The sequence below is a fragment of the Nannospalax galili genome, unplaced genomic scaffold (assembly GCF_000622305.1).
Source record: "Nannospalax galili isolate Female #2095 unplaced genomic scaffold, S.galili_v1.0 scaffold566, whole genome shotgun sequence".
NCBI lineage: Eukaryota > Metazoa > Chordata > Mammalia > Rodentia > Spalacidae > Nannospalax > Nannospalax galili.
The window spans coordinates 742,232-758,611 of record NW_008355811.1 but is presented as its reverse complement, the minus strand read 5'-3'; the positions used below and the strand labels follow the sequence as shown (position 1 = coordinate 758,611).

The 16,380-nt window shown below is 45.8% G+C and overlaps 1 protein-coding gene across 14 annotated transcripts in view; it reads left to right on the top strand.

Annotated features, from left to right (window-relative positions):
• The first annotated feature begins 338 nt into the window (after positions 1–338).
• Ep400 (E1A binding protein p400) overlaps positions 339–16,380 on the top strand; it is a 152,902-nt gene continuing 136,860 nt past the window's right edge. For 2 of the 14 annotated variants that reach the window (XM_029556479.1, XM_029556480.1), the window contains exons 1-2: positions 346–969; positions 9,802–9,971. The gene's annotated coding sequence lies outside the window, so the exon portion shown is untranslated. Of the gene's footprint in view, positions 970–1,006; positions 1,419–9,801; positions 9,972–16,380 lie in introns of those variants that run through there. The other 12 variants (XM_029556482.1, XM_029556481.1, XM_029556478.1 and 9 more) reach the window with 11 other exon arrangements.

Genomic DNA, 16,380 nt, shown 5'->3' with positions numbered 1-16,380 from the left:
CTCATTTGCATTCTCTGAAGCCTAATGATGCTGAATATAATTTTGTCATGTCAGTTCATCTAGTCCTCTGCCTCCTTTCTGTGAGCCACAGCGACACCCAGGTTTTAGGCCACAGGGACAGACCTCTAGTTTTCCGTCATAACCTAGAGGACATGACTCACTATCCGGAGGACGCAACCACAAACCTTTTGGCCAAGTCCATCCAAGCTTTCTTGAACGGGCCTTGGGCTCACAGGCCCAGGGTTTCTGCAAGCTCTTAGGGTCTAACAGGTGCGGCCCCGCCCCCATCCTGAAGCCCCGCCTCCCCATCTCATGTCAGCTCGAATTCACTCCAGCTCTGAGGCCCGGCTCGGTACCGACCAGACCGTGCCGCCCGCCGCTGGATCCAAGACTGTCCGAATCCCCCTAGAGCAGAGAGGCTCTGCACAAGAACTGGTCGTCGTTTTCCGGAACAGCCCAAACTCGCCCGAGCCCCGAGGCCATCACACGGATGAGGCCACGCCCCGACTCGTCTTGAGTCTGCCCTTTTTCGCGCGAGCCTTGAGGCACCGCCTCGCTACCGCTGGGACCTCTCGGCCCGCCCCAGTCCACCGCAGGGCAGTTCCTCGAGTTTACAGGTGGTGCCTCACCCTGGCCCGCCCTGAACCCGCCCTCAGCTCACGGGACCCTGCCCCGGACCCGCCAGACGTGCCCGCGGCATAGCCCTACCGTTTCTCTAGTTTCTCTCAGAATACTCTCGAGCCGGACTCCGCCATCTCGGATCCTCTCTTTCTCCCGCGTCCAGGCTGTCTGGCTTCTGGCGCCTCCATGCGGTGGTGAGGGGCGCGACAGAATAGGCATCGCGATTGTCCCTCCCCGCTTGCCGTAGCCGCTGCTTCCTGTGCCGGTGGACCCGGATGTGCCGAGCGGCTGGGGCGCGCTCCAGCCTCCCGCTGTCTCGACGCAGCGGAGGGTGGCGCGAGGTGCAGGGTGAGCGGGACGACGGCGGCGTTGGGGTAGAAGGCCGGGCGGGAGGGCGGCAGGCGGCGGCGCCCCGGGAATTCGCCCTCAGCGCTGCCGCCCGAGTCGCGTCGGCCCTGGCCGCAGCGGCGCTTTGTCGTGGGCGGGCGGGGAGGAGGGCCGGGCGGCTCGGGGCGGCCAGAGCCAGGCCGCGGCGCGCGGTCGGACCTCGGAAGGCCCTTCCCTCGTCAGTGCTCCCGCGCGCCAGGCGCGGCGCGGTGCGACCCCGGCGTTGTGCGGCTCCCGGCGCTGCGCAGGCCCCGGGCGAGCGTGCGGCCGCTGTGGGTTCGGAGCGCTCTGGAAGGCGGGGCTCCTAACGCCCGCTGCACCGTTGGTCGGTGTAGCCAGGAGCCGAGGCAGAGCGGGGAGGACCAGGAGAGCCTAGTGGGCCTGCACCGCCATCCCCGGCTTCTCCGCAGGTCTGTTTCCTTGTCCAGTGTCGGCGAGCACCGCGACCTCGAATTGTGGGTCGCGCTCATCCCCGGCTAGGATGGTTGCGTCTTATTTCGGGTGCTCTTACGTGTGATAAAACGGTTCTTGTAGTTTTGGGGTGGTATATGCCCACTCTGAATGGCTAAAAAAGAAAAAATTGTGTTAGCTTAAAAATTATTTAGATTTTTGGAGACAAAGTCCCACTGTAGTCTAGTCTGACCTGCAATTCACTACATAGTCCAAGCTGGCCTGTAACTGCGTTCCAACAGTGCTGAGATTACAGGCGTGAGCCACCATGCTTGGCTGTTGAATTTACTTGTTTCTGAGAAGGGCCTTATTGTGTTTCTCAGACTGCTCTCTAACCCTGAGCTCAGTCTTCTTACCTCAGACTCCTGAGTAGCTTGGACTGCTGGCCCCTTGCCATCATGCCCAGCCCCAGAATGTTTTAAAACTCTTAAGTCATACCCAGAACCAAGCACAGTTGACAGTTTTCTAGTCCAGGGCCCTGTGCATGCTAAGGGAGGAGTCTACCACTGAGTTATGTCCCAAATCATTAGGCTTAAACTTTTAATTTTGTTTTTAGCACGCTTAGAGGTAATTGTTTAATGGTCTGTCAGGTGACATATTTTGGAAAGTGGAAAGGGCCCTTGAGCATGGATTCTCAGGGAAGGAAAAAGTGGACTCCGTGTTGGAGGGAGTTTAAAAAAGAAACTTATTTACTTTTATGTGTATGAGTGTGTTGCCTATATGCATGTAAGAGCACCTGTGCCATGCAGCGTCCATGGGGTTAGAAGAGGGTGTCCGATCCCTAGAAACTGGAGTTATGAATGGTTGTTAGTGATCATGTGGATGCTGGGAACCAAACCCAGGTCCTCTGTAAGAGCAGCCAGTGCCATTATCTCTAGCCCCTTGTGAGAGAAGTTTTTGAATTATTGTGATACTTTGGGGGAGGCGGTGGAGAGGCTTTGTGTGGCTAGACCTTAGGTGATTGGGGCCCCTTGGTATAGCTGCCACTGCTCTACTGTTGTGGCTTGATCTTCAGTTGGGCCCCAGCTCTGCACATAAGATGGAGACTTGCCTCTAACACCAGCTGAGCAACATTGGCTGTATCAGCTGCCAATCCCCAAGTCTGCTGGCTGTGTGGGTCAGTGGGAATAGTCAGAAAACAGTTCACTGGGGATGGAGAGATGGCTCAGTGGTTAAGAGCACTGACTGCTTGTGCAGAGGCTCCATCCAGGTTTGGTTCACAGCATCCACATGGAGGTTAACAACTGTCTATAACTCCAGTTCCATGGGGATCTGATGCCCTCTTCTGACCTCCACAGGCATTGCACACATGGGTGCACTTATACACATGCAGCAAAACACATGTAAAATAAAAAAACCTGAGATTTTCATACATGTGTATAAGGTGTTTTGATCAAATCCACACCCACTCCCACCCCTCCAACACCACCTATATCTCCCCATCACTTTTTTTCTGACAACTTTGTGTACCCTTTCTTTTTTTTAATGGGTCTTTTTGCTATTCTAACATTCCCCCCTCTGAAAAGATAACCCTAAAATCTTTTAGGGATTAGATAAGAGCTCCCAAATACTTTTTGACATTTTTGGCCTTTGGAACAGAGTAATACATGTAAAATTTAAAAAAACAGATCATTGCTTAGGTGAACCTTTCTTGACCCAGTGTGGCCATTTGTCAGACTGCCAATTTCACCTGTCTTGGTTTCAGTAGTTGAAATAAAATTAGTGTGTAGGCTGGGTGTTGTGGTGACTGCCTTTTACCCCAGCAGTTGGGAGGCAGAGGAAGGTAGATCTCTGAATTTGAGGTCAGCCTGGTCTAATAGTGAGTTCCAGGCTAGTCAGGCATATATAATGAGACTCTGCCAACAAAAAAAGAAAATAGAAGGGGAAAAAAGATAATCAGAAACATGCAAATAGAAACCATAGTGAGATATTATCTTACCCAATCATATGGCTACTACCAAAAAGACAATACAATAATGTGCTGTTGTGCGACATGACACTATTCTTGGGGAGACATGAACAAACGCCTGCTCACCCCAAATAGGGAACCAATGATAGATCAAAGTAAGGATACCACCAAAGTCCAACTTGGTGAACCAATGAATTTTATTGGGCTACTTATAGGAATATGGGTGAGGGGTAACTTAGGAGTAGACATGACTCAAAGACAGCTGCATCACTAAAAACCTACTCCAGCATGAGTGACAGTTCTCAAAAGCAGGGCAACCTGGAATGTACAAAGGTAGCTCAGCAGGTAGTCTCTGCTTCTTCCTAGTAGCTCTGTTGATATTAGAGTCTCTTAGCTGTACTGAGGGCTTATATATGTTTGAGAGGAATGGGCCAATTTCAGGAACTTTCTAACGCTATGGAGTTGTTTACTTCCTGAACTTAATAGTTTCCCTGCTGGATGGAATGTTTCACCTCCCTTCAGAACAGCCTGCTCTTTGCTGTCCCGCCCCCACCCCCCAGTATTTTTTTTTGAGACAGGGTCTCCCTGTAGCCCCAATTTGACCTGGAATTCACTATATAGACCAGGCTGGCCTGGAACTCAGAGATCTGGCTGCCTCTGCCTCCCAAATGCTGGGATTAAAGGTGTGTGCCACCATACCTGGCTGTTTGCTTCCCTTTCAACATCCTATTTTTTTTTTTTTTTTTTTTTTTTGGTCTTTTTAGACAGGGTCTCTCTGTAGCTACAGCTGGCTAGGATTTGCCTCTGCCTCCTGAATGCTGGAATTAAAGGCTTGTGCCACCACACATCCTGATTGTTAAGGAGCTTCTCCAAGACAGAATATCTTTATCTTAGAGGAAGTTGCTGTATACCATTAGTGCTAAGGAGGCTGTGGAGAAATGGGAACTCTGATACCTGGTTGTAAATTAGTACAGCCAAAATGGACCCAGAATGGGGGTACCTCAAAAAACTAAAAAATGAAACTACTTAAGACCCAGCACTCCCACTCATGAGTATATGTCCAAAGGGGAAAAAAAGGAAATGCAATTGGCATATAGAAGAATACAGCATACAGAAGAAGAAGAAACATGCACGCTTTATGTTTATTCCAGAACTGTTCACAATAGCCAAGATACAGAATCAACCTAGGTGCCTGTCCATGGATGAATGGATAAACATATACAATGAAGGATTTAGTCATAAAGAGAATGGAATTCCATCATTTACTCTAAAATGGATGGTCTGGAGTGAAATAAGACATTACACAGTGTATTAGTTTTGTGGTTGCTGTGACAAAATACCTGACAGAAGTAACCCAAGAGAAATTTATCTTGGTCCATAGTTTAGAAGCTATAGTCTACCATGGTTTGGAAGACATGGTGACTGGAATGGCTTCGTCTGTGGTAGTTAGAACTTGTGTTGCATTGTTCACACCTTTGTGGATCAAGTAGCAGAGGAATTTGGGGCTTTAATTAGAAGTGGACATAACATCTTCAAGGCCCACTCACAGCAGCCCATTTCTGGTAGCTATGACACACTTCTGAAGGTTCCAAAACCTCACAAAACAGCACCACTATTTGGGTACCGACTATAACAAACACATAAATGTGGGGGACAGTTCACATTCAGACCATAACCTTATACCCATGGCCCATGCACTTGTGACATCTGATAATGCAAAATGTGTTAAGTCCAACTAAAGAAGTCCCCATAGTCTGAACAGTCCCAATACTATCTGAAAATCCAAAGAGTCTTCTGAGACTAAGGCAAACTCTTAGCTGTGAACCCTTTTTTTTTTTGGAAGAAAAAAATAAAAAGCTAAATACTCCCCAGTATGCAATAACACAGAGTAAACATTCTCATTACAAAGTAGAGAAATGGGAAGATAGCAAGGAAAGACCAATTCAAACCAAGACAAACCCAACAGCAAATACCAATCTTGCAGCTTCATAGCCTGCATCTGGGGTTTGTAGCATCATCTGGGCTTCAACAGATTTGGTCAGCCCTGCCTTATAGCCTTATAGCACATGTATCCTCTCTCTAAGGCCAGCTCCATTTGGTGCCTGCAGCTTTTGTTGGTGAATAGCCCACATTCCTGGCATTTCCATCATCCTGGAATTGCTTTTGTAACATGGGCTTTCCCAGCTTCATGAACAGTTCTCAAGAGCCCCACATAGGAAATCTTATTCTGCTACATATTTCCTCTCATCTTTTTTCTGGAATCTTGGTGCAAGCCTCCATGACCCTGTAACTCTTGGATTCTGCATGCCTGCAAAACCAGCCACACATGGGCAATGCCAAGTTGTGCTGCCTGTTTGTGTTGTTGGCTGGCTTCTTTTGCAGCAGCTACAGTGGCCTCTGTGCCTTTGTGGCTGAACAGGGGAAAACATTTTTCTAGGTGATCTTGTCTGAGCAGGGAATTTCTATCCTATTCTGATTAAGTACTTTTTGTTTGTTTAGAAACATGCTCTCCCCTATTTGACCCCAGGTGGCCTAGAACTGGCTGTATAGACCAGGCTAGCCTACAGTTTGTGGTCCTCCTTGCCTGTGCCTCCCAAATGCTAAGATTATAGTTATGCACTACCACACCTGGCCTTAACACTCCCTATTTCAGTGAAACATTCTCAAATGTGTGTGCATTTCTATTGTTTTTGAGAGAGGGTCTCCCTGTAGCTGGAACTATGTAAACCAGGCTGGCCTGCCCTGTAGCTGGAACTCACTATGTAGACCAGGCTGGCCTGGATCTCTCAGAGATCTCCCTGCATCTGCCTCTGGGTGCTGGGACCTAAAGCTGCTACAGTCAATGGCTCAGTTTGTATTTTTACATCCTGGAGCCTTAAGTGATGAAATCTTGCCTTCAAGGCACCTTCCTCTTATTTCAGTGTGGAGTTTCTCTTTACTGGCATCTACCTCTTTCACTGTTATAGCTGCTTTGTCTGCTATCTTGTCTGCAACTTTAAATATAAATGCACTCATGCTTCTTTCTTGCCAAACTCCATATTTGCTTTGTATTTTCACTATAAACCTGACTAATGGAAGCCAGTGGTAGCCATGCTACAGCCTGAGTGTTAGGTTGTTTTAATACTTCCTCTGTGAACTAAGTCCTTTACTTTTGAATCCGGCCACAGAATTTCAGGATACAGGCAGAACAGAACCATATACTTTGCCAGAATATAACAGGAATGTCCTCTAGTCAAAATCTTGACCAGAGACTTTGTTCTCATCTCATACCTCAGGAGTGCAGTCTTTACTGCATAGGCTTCTGTTGATATTTTGGTTTTCTTACTCCCTTTGTCCCATTAAGCTCTGTGTATACAACATTGGAGCGCTTTTTCTGCTTACATCTCCAAATTTTTCCATATTCCTTTCTCACACCAGTTCCAAAGACCTATGAATTACAAAGATAGTCACTGCTAGGACTTCTTTTTTTGGGGGGAGGGGTTGTCTTTTTGAGACAGGGTCTCCCTGTAGCCCCAGCTGGCTTGGACCTTGCTATAGATCAGGCTGGCCTTAAACTCACAAAGATTCTGCCTGCCTCTGCCTCCCAATGGCTGGGATTAAAGGCGTGTGCTGCCATGCTTGGTGAAGACTTCCCTTTTTTTTGGTCTTTTTGAGACAGGGTCTCCCTGTAGCCCCAGCTGTCCTGGAACTCACTATGTAGACCAGGCAGGCCTTGAACTCACAGAGATTTGCCTGCCTCTGCCTCCTGAGTGCTGGGATTAAAGGCATGTGCCACTACACCCGGCTAGGACTTCCTTTTTTAAAAAAGAATTATTTACTATTTTTGTTGTATGTGTATGAGTGTATTGCCTGCATGTATGTGTGTACCCGTATTGTCCAGTTCAGTCTGTGGAGGTCAGAAGAGGGAGTCAGGTCTCCTAGAACTGGAGTTAACAGATAGTTGTTAGCTGCCATGTATGTGGATTCTAAGAATTGAACCCAGGTCCTCTACTGAGCTCTCTCTCCAGCCCCTGCAAAGACTTCTTGATACCAATTTTCTGTTGTTGTAACAAAATGTACGACAAGTAACTCAAAGGAAGAGAGGTTTATTTTGGCTCAGGGTTTAGTTGTACTAAAGGGTATAGGGATTGGAATAAGTTGGTCTTGGGAGTCTGCAGTGCATCTTTGCTCACCTTGGTGGTTGGAAGCAGAACAAGAAATGGTGCTATCACCTTCAAGGCCCACCACAGTGACTCACTACTACCTGCTAGGTCACACTTCTTGAAGAGTCCACAACTTCCTGCAAAAGTGCCATCAGCTGGAGACTAAGTGTTGAGACACAGTGAGCCTGTGGGGGACTGTTCACTTTCAGACCAAGTACCACATGATGTTATTTATGCATGGAATCAAGTAGATATCAACAGTTGAGAGTAGAATTGGGTATGGTTGTACATGCTTTCAATTTCCAGCACTCAGGAGGTAGAGGTGGGTGGACCTCTAAGTTTGAGGCTAGCCTGGTCTACATAGCAAGTTCCAGGCCAACCAGGGCTACATAGCAAGACCCTGTCTCAAAACAAAAAAAGAAAAAAAAATTGAGAGTACAATAGTTGGATGATGGCTACCAAGGAGCAGGTAGGTGGGAAGAGCTATTTATCTTGTTCTGAAGCACACTGGGGTGACTGGTTTGCAGTAGTCAGGTCATGCATTTCAAAGGAACTAAGGAGTCCAGGATTCCAAATATATAGAAGTGATAGGATGACCCTGCTGTTACCACTGCTCATTGTGTGTATATATCTATCCTCCTGCAGCCCATGAACATTTATAAAGAATATACCAGTTAAGGGAGCTGGAGAGATGGCTCTTGATCCAGCTGGAGTGGTTAAGAGCACTTGCTCTTGCAGAGAACCTGGATTTAGTTTTTAGTACCCATATGGCAGCTAACAACCGTCTATAATTCCAGTTCCAGGGGATTTGATACCCTCTTCTGGCTTCCATAGGCACTGCATGCATGTGGTGCACTGCATGCATGTGTGGTACACATACATACATGCAGGTAACACATACACATGAAATAAAATCTTTAAAAAAAAAGCTGAGTTAAAGGGCTAGAGAGATGGTTTAGCCATTAAGAGCTTATTTACTTACTGCTCTTTCAGAGGACCTGGGTTTGGTTCTCAACACCCACATGGTGGTTTACAGCCATATATATCCCTTAAGGTCCAAGGGATCTGACATCCTCTTTTGGCCTCTGCAGGCACTAGGTGTGCATGTGGTATACTTACATGCAGGCAAAATATTCATAAACATAAAATAAGTAAAATCTTAAAAGAAAAAAAAAAAGCTGAGTTAAAAGTTGGGTGTGTCTCTAATCCAGCACTTGGAAGGCTGATGTGGGAGAATCACTAAGTTCAGAGCCAGCCTGGGCTACATAGTGAGTTCAAGCCAACTAGGGCTACATAGGAAAACCTTGTTCTTACCCCCTGACCCACTCCCCCCAAAAAGCCCCCATCAAACAGATAAACTAAAGCATATGTTGGCACAGCCCTGTAATACCAGCACTCAGAAGGCTGAGGCAGGAGGATTGTGAGTTTGAGGCCAGTCTGGGATACAAGGTGAGACTGTCTCATAAAGATAACCACAAAAGCTGAGTCAAAATTAGCAACACAGGGGCTTGAGAAATGGTTCTGTGGTTAAGAGCACTTGCTGCTCTCACAGAAGACCTAGGTTTGGTTCTCAGTACCCACATGATGGCTCATAACCATCTGCAACTCCAGTTGCAGGGGATCCAATGCCCTCTTCTGACTTCTGCAGGCACTAGGCACACACATGGTACACATACACATGTAGGCAAACACTCATACACATAAAAAAAATTTTAGCAACATAGGCGATTTAAATTGTTTTGCCTTTGGTGGGTCCCTTGCTGTTGTCCATTGGGCATCTGCATCTTGTTTTGGTGAAGCACGTCTAGATAAATAGCTTTATGACTTTATGTTAAAGTCAATGGCATTTCTTTTTCTTTTTCTTTCTTTTTTGGTCTTTTTGAGGCAGGGTCTCTTGTAGCCCCAGCTGGCCTGGAACTCACTATGTAGACAGGCTGGTCTCGAACTCTCGAACTCGCAGTGATCTGCCAGTCTCAGCCTCCCAAGTGCTGGGATTAAAGGTGAGCGCCACTACACCTGGTGACATTTATTTTTCTAACGAATATAAATAAACTCAGTGAGGTCAGAATAATTTCTTTTAAAAATTGAGGTATAGAGATTTACATACAGTAAAAAGTTTACAGTTCTATGAATTTTGGATGAACTGTTTCATGTTACCCTGTGCTACAAATCAAGTTGAACAGCCCCACTCTCATAAGCTTCCGCGTACCTCTTTATGGTCATGCTTTTTCCACCTTCAACTATTTTTAAATTCTGACCTAATCGCTGGCCTTTTGATTTTGCCTTTTCCAGAATGTCCTGTCAGTGAGTGACCCACACGTGTGTGGTCTGTGCTGGGCTGCTAGCTCAGCATCTGGCACCCAGGATCCACCTGTGCATGGGAGTGTCTAGCTCCTTTCTCTTGCTGAGTCGTGCTTCTTTGTGTGTGGCTCTACCACGGTTTGTCTGTCCATTAGGTGAAGGTCAGTATTAACCTTTTGATGTGTTTCCATGGATTTTTACTGATATATGTATAAGGTTTTTAAAAATACTATTTTTATTTTATGTGTGTGGGTACTGCCTGCATATAGGTAAGTGCACCCATGTCATGCATTGCCTGTGGAGATCAGAAGAGGCTGATCAGAAGAGGGGAGATCAGATCCCCTGAGACTGGAGTTACTGGCAGTTGCTAGCTGCCATGTGGGTGCTGGGATTGGAGCCCAGGTCTTCTACAAGAACAATCAGTGTTCTTAACTACTGAGCCATCTCTCCAGCACCATGTATAAGTTTTTTGAGATAGGTTCTTGCTATATAGCTCAGCTTGGCCTAAGTGCTGGGATTACAGATAGGCACCATTGCTCAACTTGTTGATATACTTGTAATTTTTTTATGAGATAGCAGCTCACTGTATACTGGAACTCTATAGTCAAGACTGGTCCAACATGCTATTGATTGATTGATTGATTGTGTATGTATGTGTGTGGTGTACATGCATGTGTATGCGCAGGTGTGCATGTGAAAACTTGAAGTTAACATTTGATGTCTTCCTTGGTCACCCTCCATTTTATTTATTGAGGCTGAATCTGGAGTTCACTGATTGAGCTAGTGTAGCTAGCCACCTTGCAGGGAATCTCCTTTCTTGATGCCTCCCAAGTGCTGGGACTATAGGTGGTGTTAACCTGCCAGAGTTTTATTATTTTTTTTTTATTATCAGTTAAAAATTTTTTTTATATGTATGAGTGTATTGCCTGTGTGTATGTGAATGCACCCATGTTGTGCAGGGCCACAGAAGTCAGAAGAGGGCTTAGTATTCCCCTGGAACTGGAGTTAAGGTGGTTCATAGCCACCATATGGGTGCTGGGAATCAAACCCGGGTCCTCTGCAAGAGCAGTCAGTGCTCTTACCCGCTGAGCCATCTCTCCAGGCGCCCCCCCTCCCCTAGGCTTTTATGTGAGTTCTAGGGTTCTGAATTCTTCTTCTCATGCTTGTGTGTCGAGTACTTATATCCACTGAATCATCTCCTTAGCCTTCTGATACTGATAAAGAAGATTTTATGTATCTTAATGTTTTGCCTGCATGTATGTAAGCATACCATGTGTATGCCTGGTGCCTGAGAAGGCATCCATTCCCTGAAACTGGGCTACCATGTGGGTGCTGAGAACTGAACCTGAGTCCTCTAGAAGAGCAGTAAGTGCTCTTTTCTGAGATAGGCTTTCACTAAGTAGCCCTGACTGGCCTGGAACTCACTATATAAACCCAACTGGCTTTGAATTCAGAGATCTGTCTGCCTCTGTCTCCGAGTACTGGGACTAAAAGTGTGCACCACTACGCCTGGCCATTATAGGTATTTTTAACATAACAATGAATATCCTGAATAATTGGTACCCTGATTTTTTTTACTTAATAGTACAATTTCTGCCGGGCGTGGTAGCGCACGCCTTTAATCCCAGCATTCAGGAGGCAGAGGCAGGCAGATCTCTGTGAGTTCCAGGACAGCTGGGGCTACAGGGAGACCCTGTCTCAAAAAAACCAAAAAAAAAAAAAAAAATTACATTTTTCCATTTTATCCTACATTTTTGTCATCCATAACTTAAACATTGTTTTACCTTTATTGTATTATTCTGTGGTGATTATTAATTTTGTTTTTTTTGGTATTTTTGAGACAGGGCTTCCCTGTACCCCCAGCTGGCCTGGAACTCACTGTGTAGACCAAGCTGGCCTCGAACTCAGATCACCTGACTCTGCCTCCCAACTGAGTGCTGAATTTAAAGGTGTGCACCACCATGCCCAGCCCGATTATTAATATTTTTAAGTTACATTAAAAAAATTTACTTAGGAGCGAGGCATGGTGGTGTATGCCTTAATCCCAGTACTCACTTGGGAGGCAGAGGCAGGTGGATCCCTGTGAAAAAAAAATTTTTCCTTATTTTGTGTGGGTGTGATGATAACATGCATTTGATCTCAACATGCATTTGATCTCAGCACGCAGAGGCAGAGGCAGACTTAACTCTGTGAGTTTGAGGCCATCCTGGTCTACATTGCAAGTTCTAGGCCAGCCAGAGCCACATAGTAAGATCCTTTCTCAAAATAAAAAAATTATTTTGTATGTATGTGTGTCTGTGTGTGTGGGTATGCCACTGACTTATGGGAGTCAGTTCTCTCTTTCTACCCTGTGGATCCCTGGGGTTGAACACAGGTTGTCAGACTGGCTTGTAGGTATCTTTACCTTTGAAGTCATCTTGTGAGCCTTTTTTTTTTTTTTTTTTTGAGATAGGGTCTCCTGTAGCCCCAGCTGTCCGGCTATGTAGACCAGGCTGGCCTCAAACTCACAAAGATCTGCCTGCCTCTGCCTCCCGACTGCTGGGATTAAAGGTGTGCGCCACAACGCCTGGCGTCTCTTTTTTTTTTTTTTTTTTTGAGATAGGGTCTCCTGTAGCCCCAGCTGTCCGGCTATGTAGACCAGGCTGGCCTCAAACTCACAAAGATCTGCCTGCCTCTGCCTCCCAAGTACTGGGATTAAAGGTGTGTGCCACCACGCCCGGCTTGTGAGCCTTTTTAAAAAAAATTTGTTTTTTGGTCTTTTTTGAGACAGCCTCTCCATGTATCCCCAGCTGGCCTAGAACTTGCTATGTAGACCAGTCTGGCCTTGAACTCACAGAGATTCGTCTGCATCTGCTTCCCAAGGGCTGAGATTAAAGATGTGCACCAGCATACTTGGTGCTCAAGTTGTATTTTTTTATGTTTGTGTATGATGCGTGTGTGTGTGTGTGTACACACATAGATACGTGTATATGTGATGTGTGTGCATGGATATGTGTGTATGAGTACAGGCACTTGTGGTGGTTAGAGGATAACCTCTGGTGTTGGTCCTCACTCATCCCCTACTCTTTTTGAGATGGATCTCTTTTGTTGTCCTCCTTGCATACACCAGGCTACATGGCCTTCGAGCTTCTGAGGGTTCTCTTGCAGAGGCATTCTCCTGTTTCCCATCTCACTAGGTTTGCTGGGGTTACAGATTAACATGCTGTTGCTTGGCTTTTATGTGATTTCTGGGAATTCAGACTCAGGTCCTCTTCCTTGTGCAGCAGGTTCTTTACCCACTGAACCATCTCCCTAGCTGGAAATTGTGTGCTTTCAAATCCTGCTAGTACTTCAGCTACAGCTTTATTTCTTTGGGGTCATAAAATTGATTCCCTTCAGAGACTATGAATTTTCACCTTTGTATTCTTTTAAGATTTCTTTCTTTTTTTTTTTTTTCCTTTTTCATTTAGTGTAAAATCTTGAGTGTTAACTTGTGAAAATGTTTAATTATTATTATTATTTTGGTCTTTTTGAGACTGGGTCTCCTTGTAAATCTACCTGGCCTGGAACTCTGTGTAGACCAGGCTGGCCTTGAATTCACATAAATCTGCCTGCCTCTGCCTCCTGAGTGCTTGGATTAAAGGCAGGTGCCACCATGCACAGCCAGAACATGCTTAATTATTTGAGTATGATTTGTGATGAATTTAAGTTGAATTTCCTCAATGTGTCATTATAACTTTTTATCCCCAACTTTTATTTTCCTTGGTTTTGTAATTTATTTTTATTTTGTTTTGAGTTAGGATCTCATTATATATTTTATTTTGTTTCTTTGAAACTGACCTTGAACTTGCAGTCCTTTTGCCCCAGCCTCCTAGCTGTTGGGATTATAGGCATGGGCACCTGCCAGATTGTGAATTACTATATGTAGAGTTTTATTCTGACCCTTTGTTTCTTTTACTGATGGCCATGACATTCTGGGAATTTTCTAAGGGAATCATCCTAATTTATGCTCTATTTTCTTCTGTTTTTGTGCCAGTTCCACCCTACCCCTCCTAATACTTGTTGGAAAGATCAGAAACTGTATTGGTTAACTTTCTGTGACAAAATACCTGAGAAAATTGACTTAAAGGAGGAAAGACTAGTTTGGGCTCATCTTCCAGAGGTTCTTCATTGTTTCTGGTTTTGTGGTAAGGTAGAGCAGCATTCTAGCAGAGGGGGCTATAGGGACACCGAGCTCCTAACCTCATGACTACCAGGAAGCAGAGAGAGAGAGAAAGAGAGAGTCAGGAAGGGACCAAGGGTAATATTCTATCTTCAAAGCACTCTTCAGTGACCTGCTTCCTTCAGCTAGGCCCCACCTCCTAGTTTTCACCACCTCCAGGAGTTCTACCAGCTGGGGTTAGGTTAGGGTCAGGGCTAGCACATGACCTTTGGTAGACTTTTTGCAGGAACCAAAGCTTGTTTTGAAAGTACTATGTTGTCGAAAACTCCTCCTATCTATCTGTTCATAAATGATTCTCCTCCCTCCTGCCTTCCCTTGTTGATTTGTTTCTTTTTAGAGATAGGGTCTTACACTATAGTTACTGTGTAGCCTAGGCTGGCCTTGAACTTGCAACAACACTCCTGCTTCAGTTTCTTGAGTTACTGGTATGTGCCACTACCCCTGACTTTATAATACAATTTTGATTTAAAATAAAAGCCTTGCAAGTTTTCTAACTTTTCAGGTTCATGGCTTCATGATCTCTTTTCCATTTTCTTATAGGGATAAGCAGTGATGTCCTTGAAGTGCAGCTGCTGCTTGTCTTGAGGGCAAAAAGACACCCTTTAACAATTTAGAATTTTTTGGGGGGCGGCTTTTTGAGACAGGGTCTCTCTGTAGCCCCAGCTGTTTTGGATTCACCATGGAGACCAGGCTGGCCTTGAACTCACAGAGATTGCCTGCCTTTGCCTCCCGAGTGCTGGGATAAAAGGCATGTGCCACCACGCCCGGCCTAGAATTTTTATTTATTTATTTCTTTTTGGTCTTTTTGAGACAGGGTCTCTTGTAGCCCCAGCTGACCTCAGACCAGGCTGGCCTTGAACTCAAAGAGATCCACCTGCCCCTGCCTCCCAAGTGCTAAGATTAAAGGCATGCGCCACCACATGGGCTTATTTTTAATTTTAATTTTAATTTTTTGGCATTTTTGAGACAGGGTCTCCCTGTAGTCCCAGCTGGCCTGAAACTCACTATGTAGACCAGGCTAGCCGAGAACCCACATAGATCTGCCTGCCTCTGCCTCCCAAGTGCTGGGATTAAAAGTGTATGCCACCATGCCTAGCTATTTTTTATTTTTGTGTGCATGTGCATGTGTAGAAGTCAGAGAACAACTTGTGGGAGTCAGCTCCTACCATGTGGGTTGTAGATTTTGAACTCAGGTCTTTAGGCCTGGATCAGGTGCCTGTGGCTGCTGTGCCATCTCACTGGCCCGAAAAGGTAGCTTTGATCTCCAGTTGTGCTAGGCTCAGGATGGTAGAAACCTCAAGAAGGCAGGGGACATTTCTTCCTCTGGCTTTTTCTGAAGACTTTACAAGAGATTTTTTTACTCCTTCATGGTGGAAGCCAGCTGTATTCCAGCAGCAGCTCCCCCTTACTTGGGCCACTGTCCTGCCTTTCCTCTTGGGGTCCTTGTTCTGAACTGGATGTCAGGTACTGTGGGTGTCAGTGGTGTCAGGTGCACTATTGTTTTCTTGTGGGGAAGAAGATAATCTGTGCTTGCGGCCCACCATGGTGGGGAATAGGCAGTCTGAGGAGCGACACTTGATTGTCCTCATCAACCATTATTTCCTTCCTCTCCTCTACAGACATTTGCTTTCTGGCTGTTAACCCTGAATTGTGCTTACCTGCTTTGCCATCTTCTTCCTTCTATCCCCAAAGCCTGCTTTCCTCACGAGTACCTTCTACTCTTTTATAACTGTCTATAGTTGTTTCAGCTTGGCGTTCTCTTTGGTTGTGCAGTAGGGGGCCCCCATGTTGCCAAAACATGGTTGGCAGGAAGACATCCAGCTCAGTGGGAGCCATGTCACATATAGTCGTCAACTAAGCCCTCCTCACCTTCACCAAGGCAGTAACAGTATTGACCTGCTTGAAGGGACTGGTGGTCTCTTAGTGGGGACAGCCTCTTAGTGGGGCACTGAGAGCAGCTTTCTTCTTTATCCGGTCTGTTCTTGGAAGCCTGCTTATGCACTTGGGTAGCTGTTTGGCATACAAGGCTTGGGTTATTGATGAATCCCAGGAGGCATTTCTCAACCATTTAGAGAGGAGAGTCTTCTGTGACATCTGCCACAGTGCCATTGTCAAAGGAGCCACTGTCCCTTTGGGCTGGATGTATTGTGTTGTGTTATAGTTATTAGTTTATAGTTCTTTCTCACGTGGACTGCACACCTTCTTGGCCCTTCTACTTCCTCATGACAGCAGGGTTTGAGGCTCCTTCTTTTTTGGTTTTCTTTTTTGTCTTTTTGAGACAGGGTCTCCCTGTAGCCCCAGCTTTCCTAGAACTCACTATGTAGACCAGGCTGGCCTTGAACTCAGAGATCTGCCTGCCTCTGCCTTCT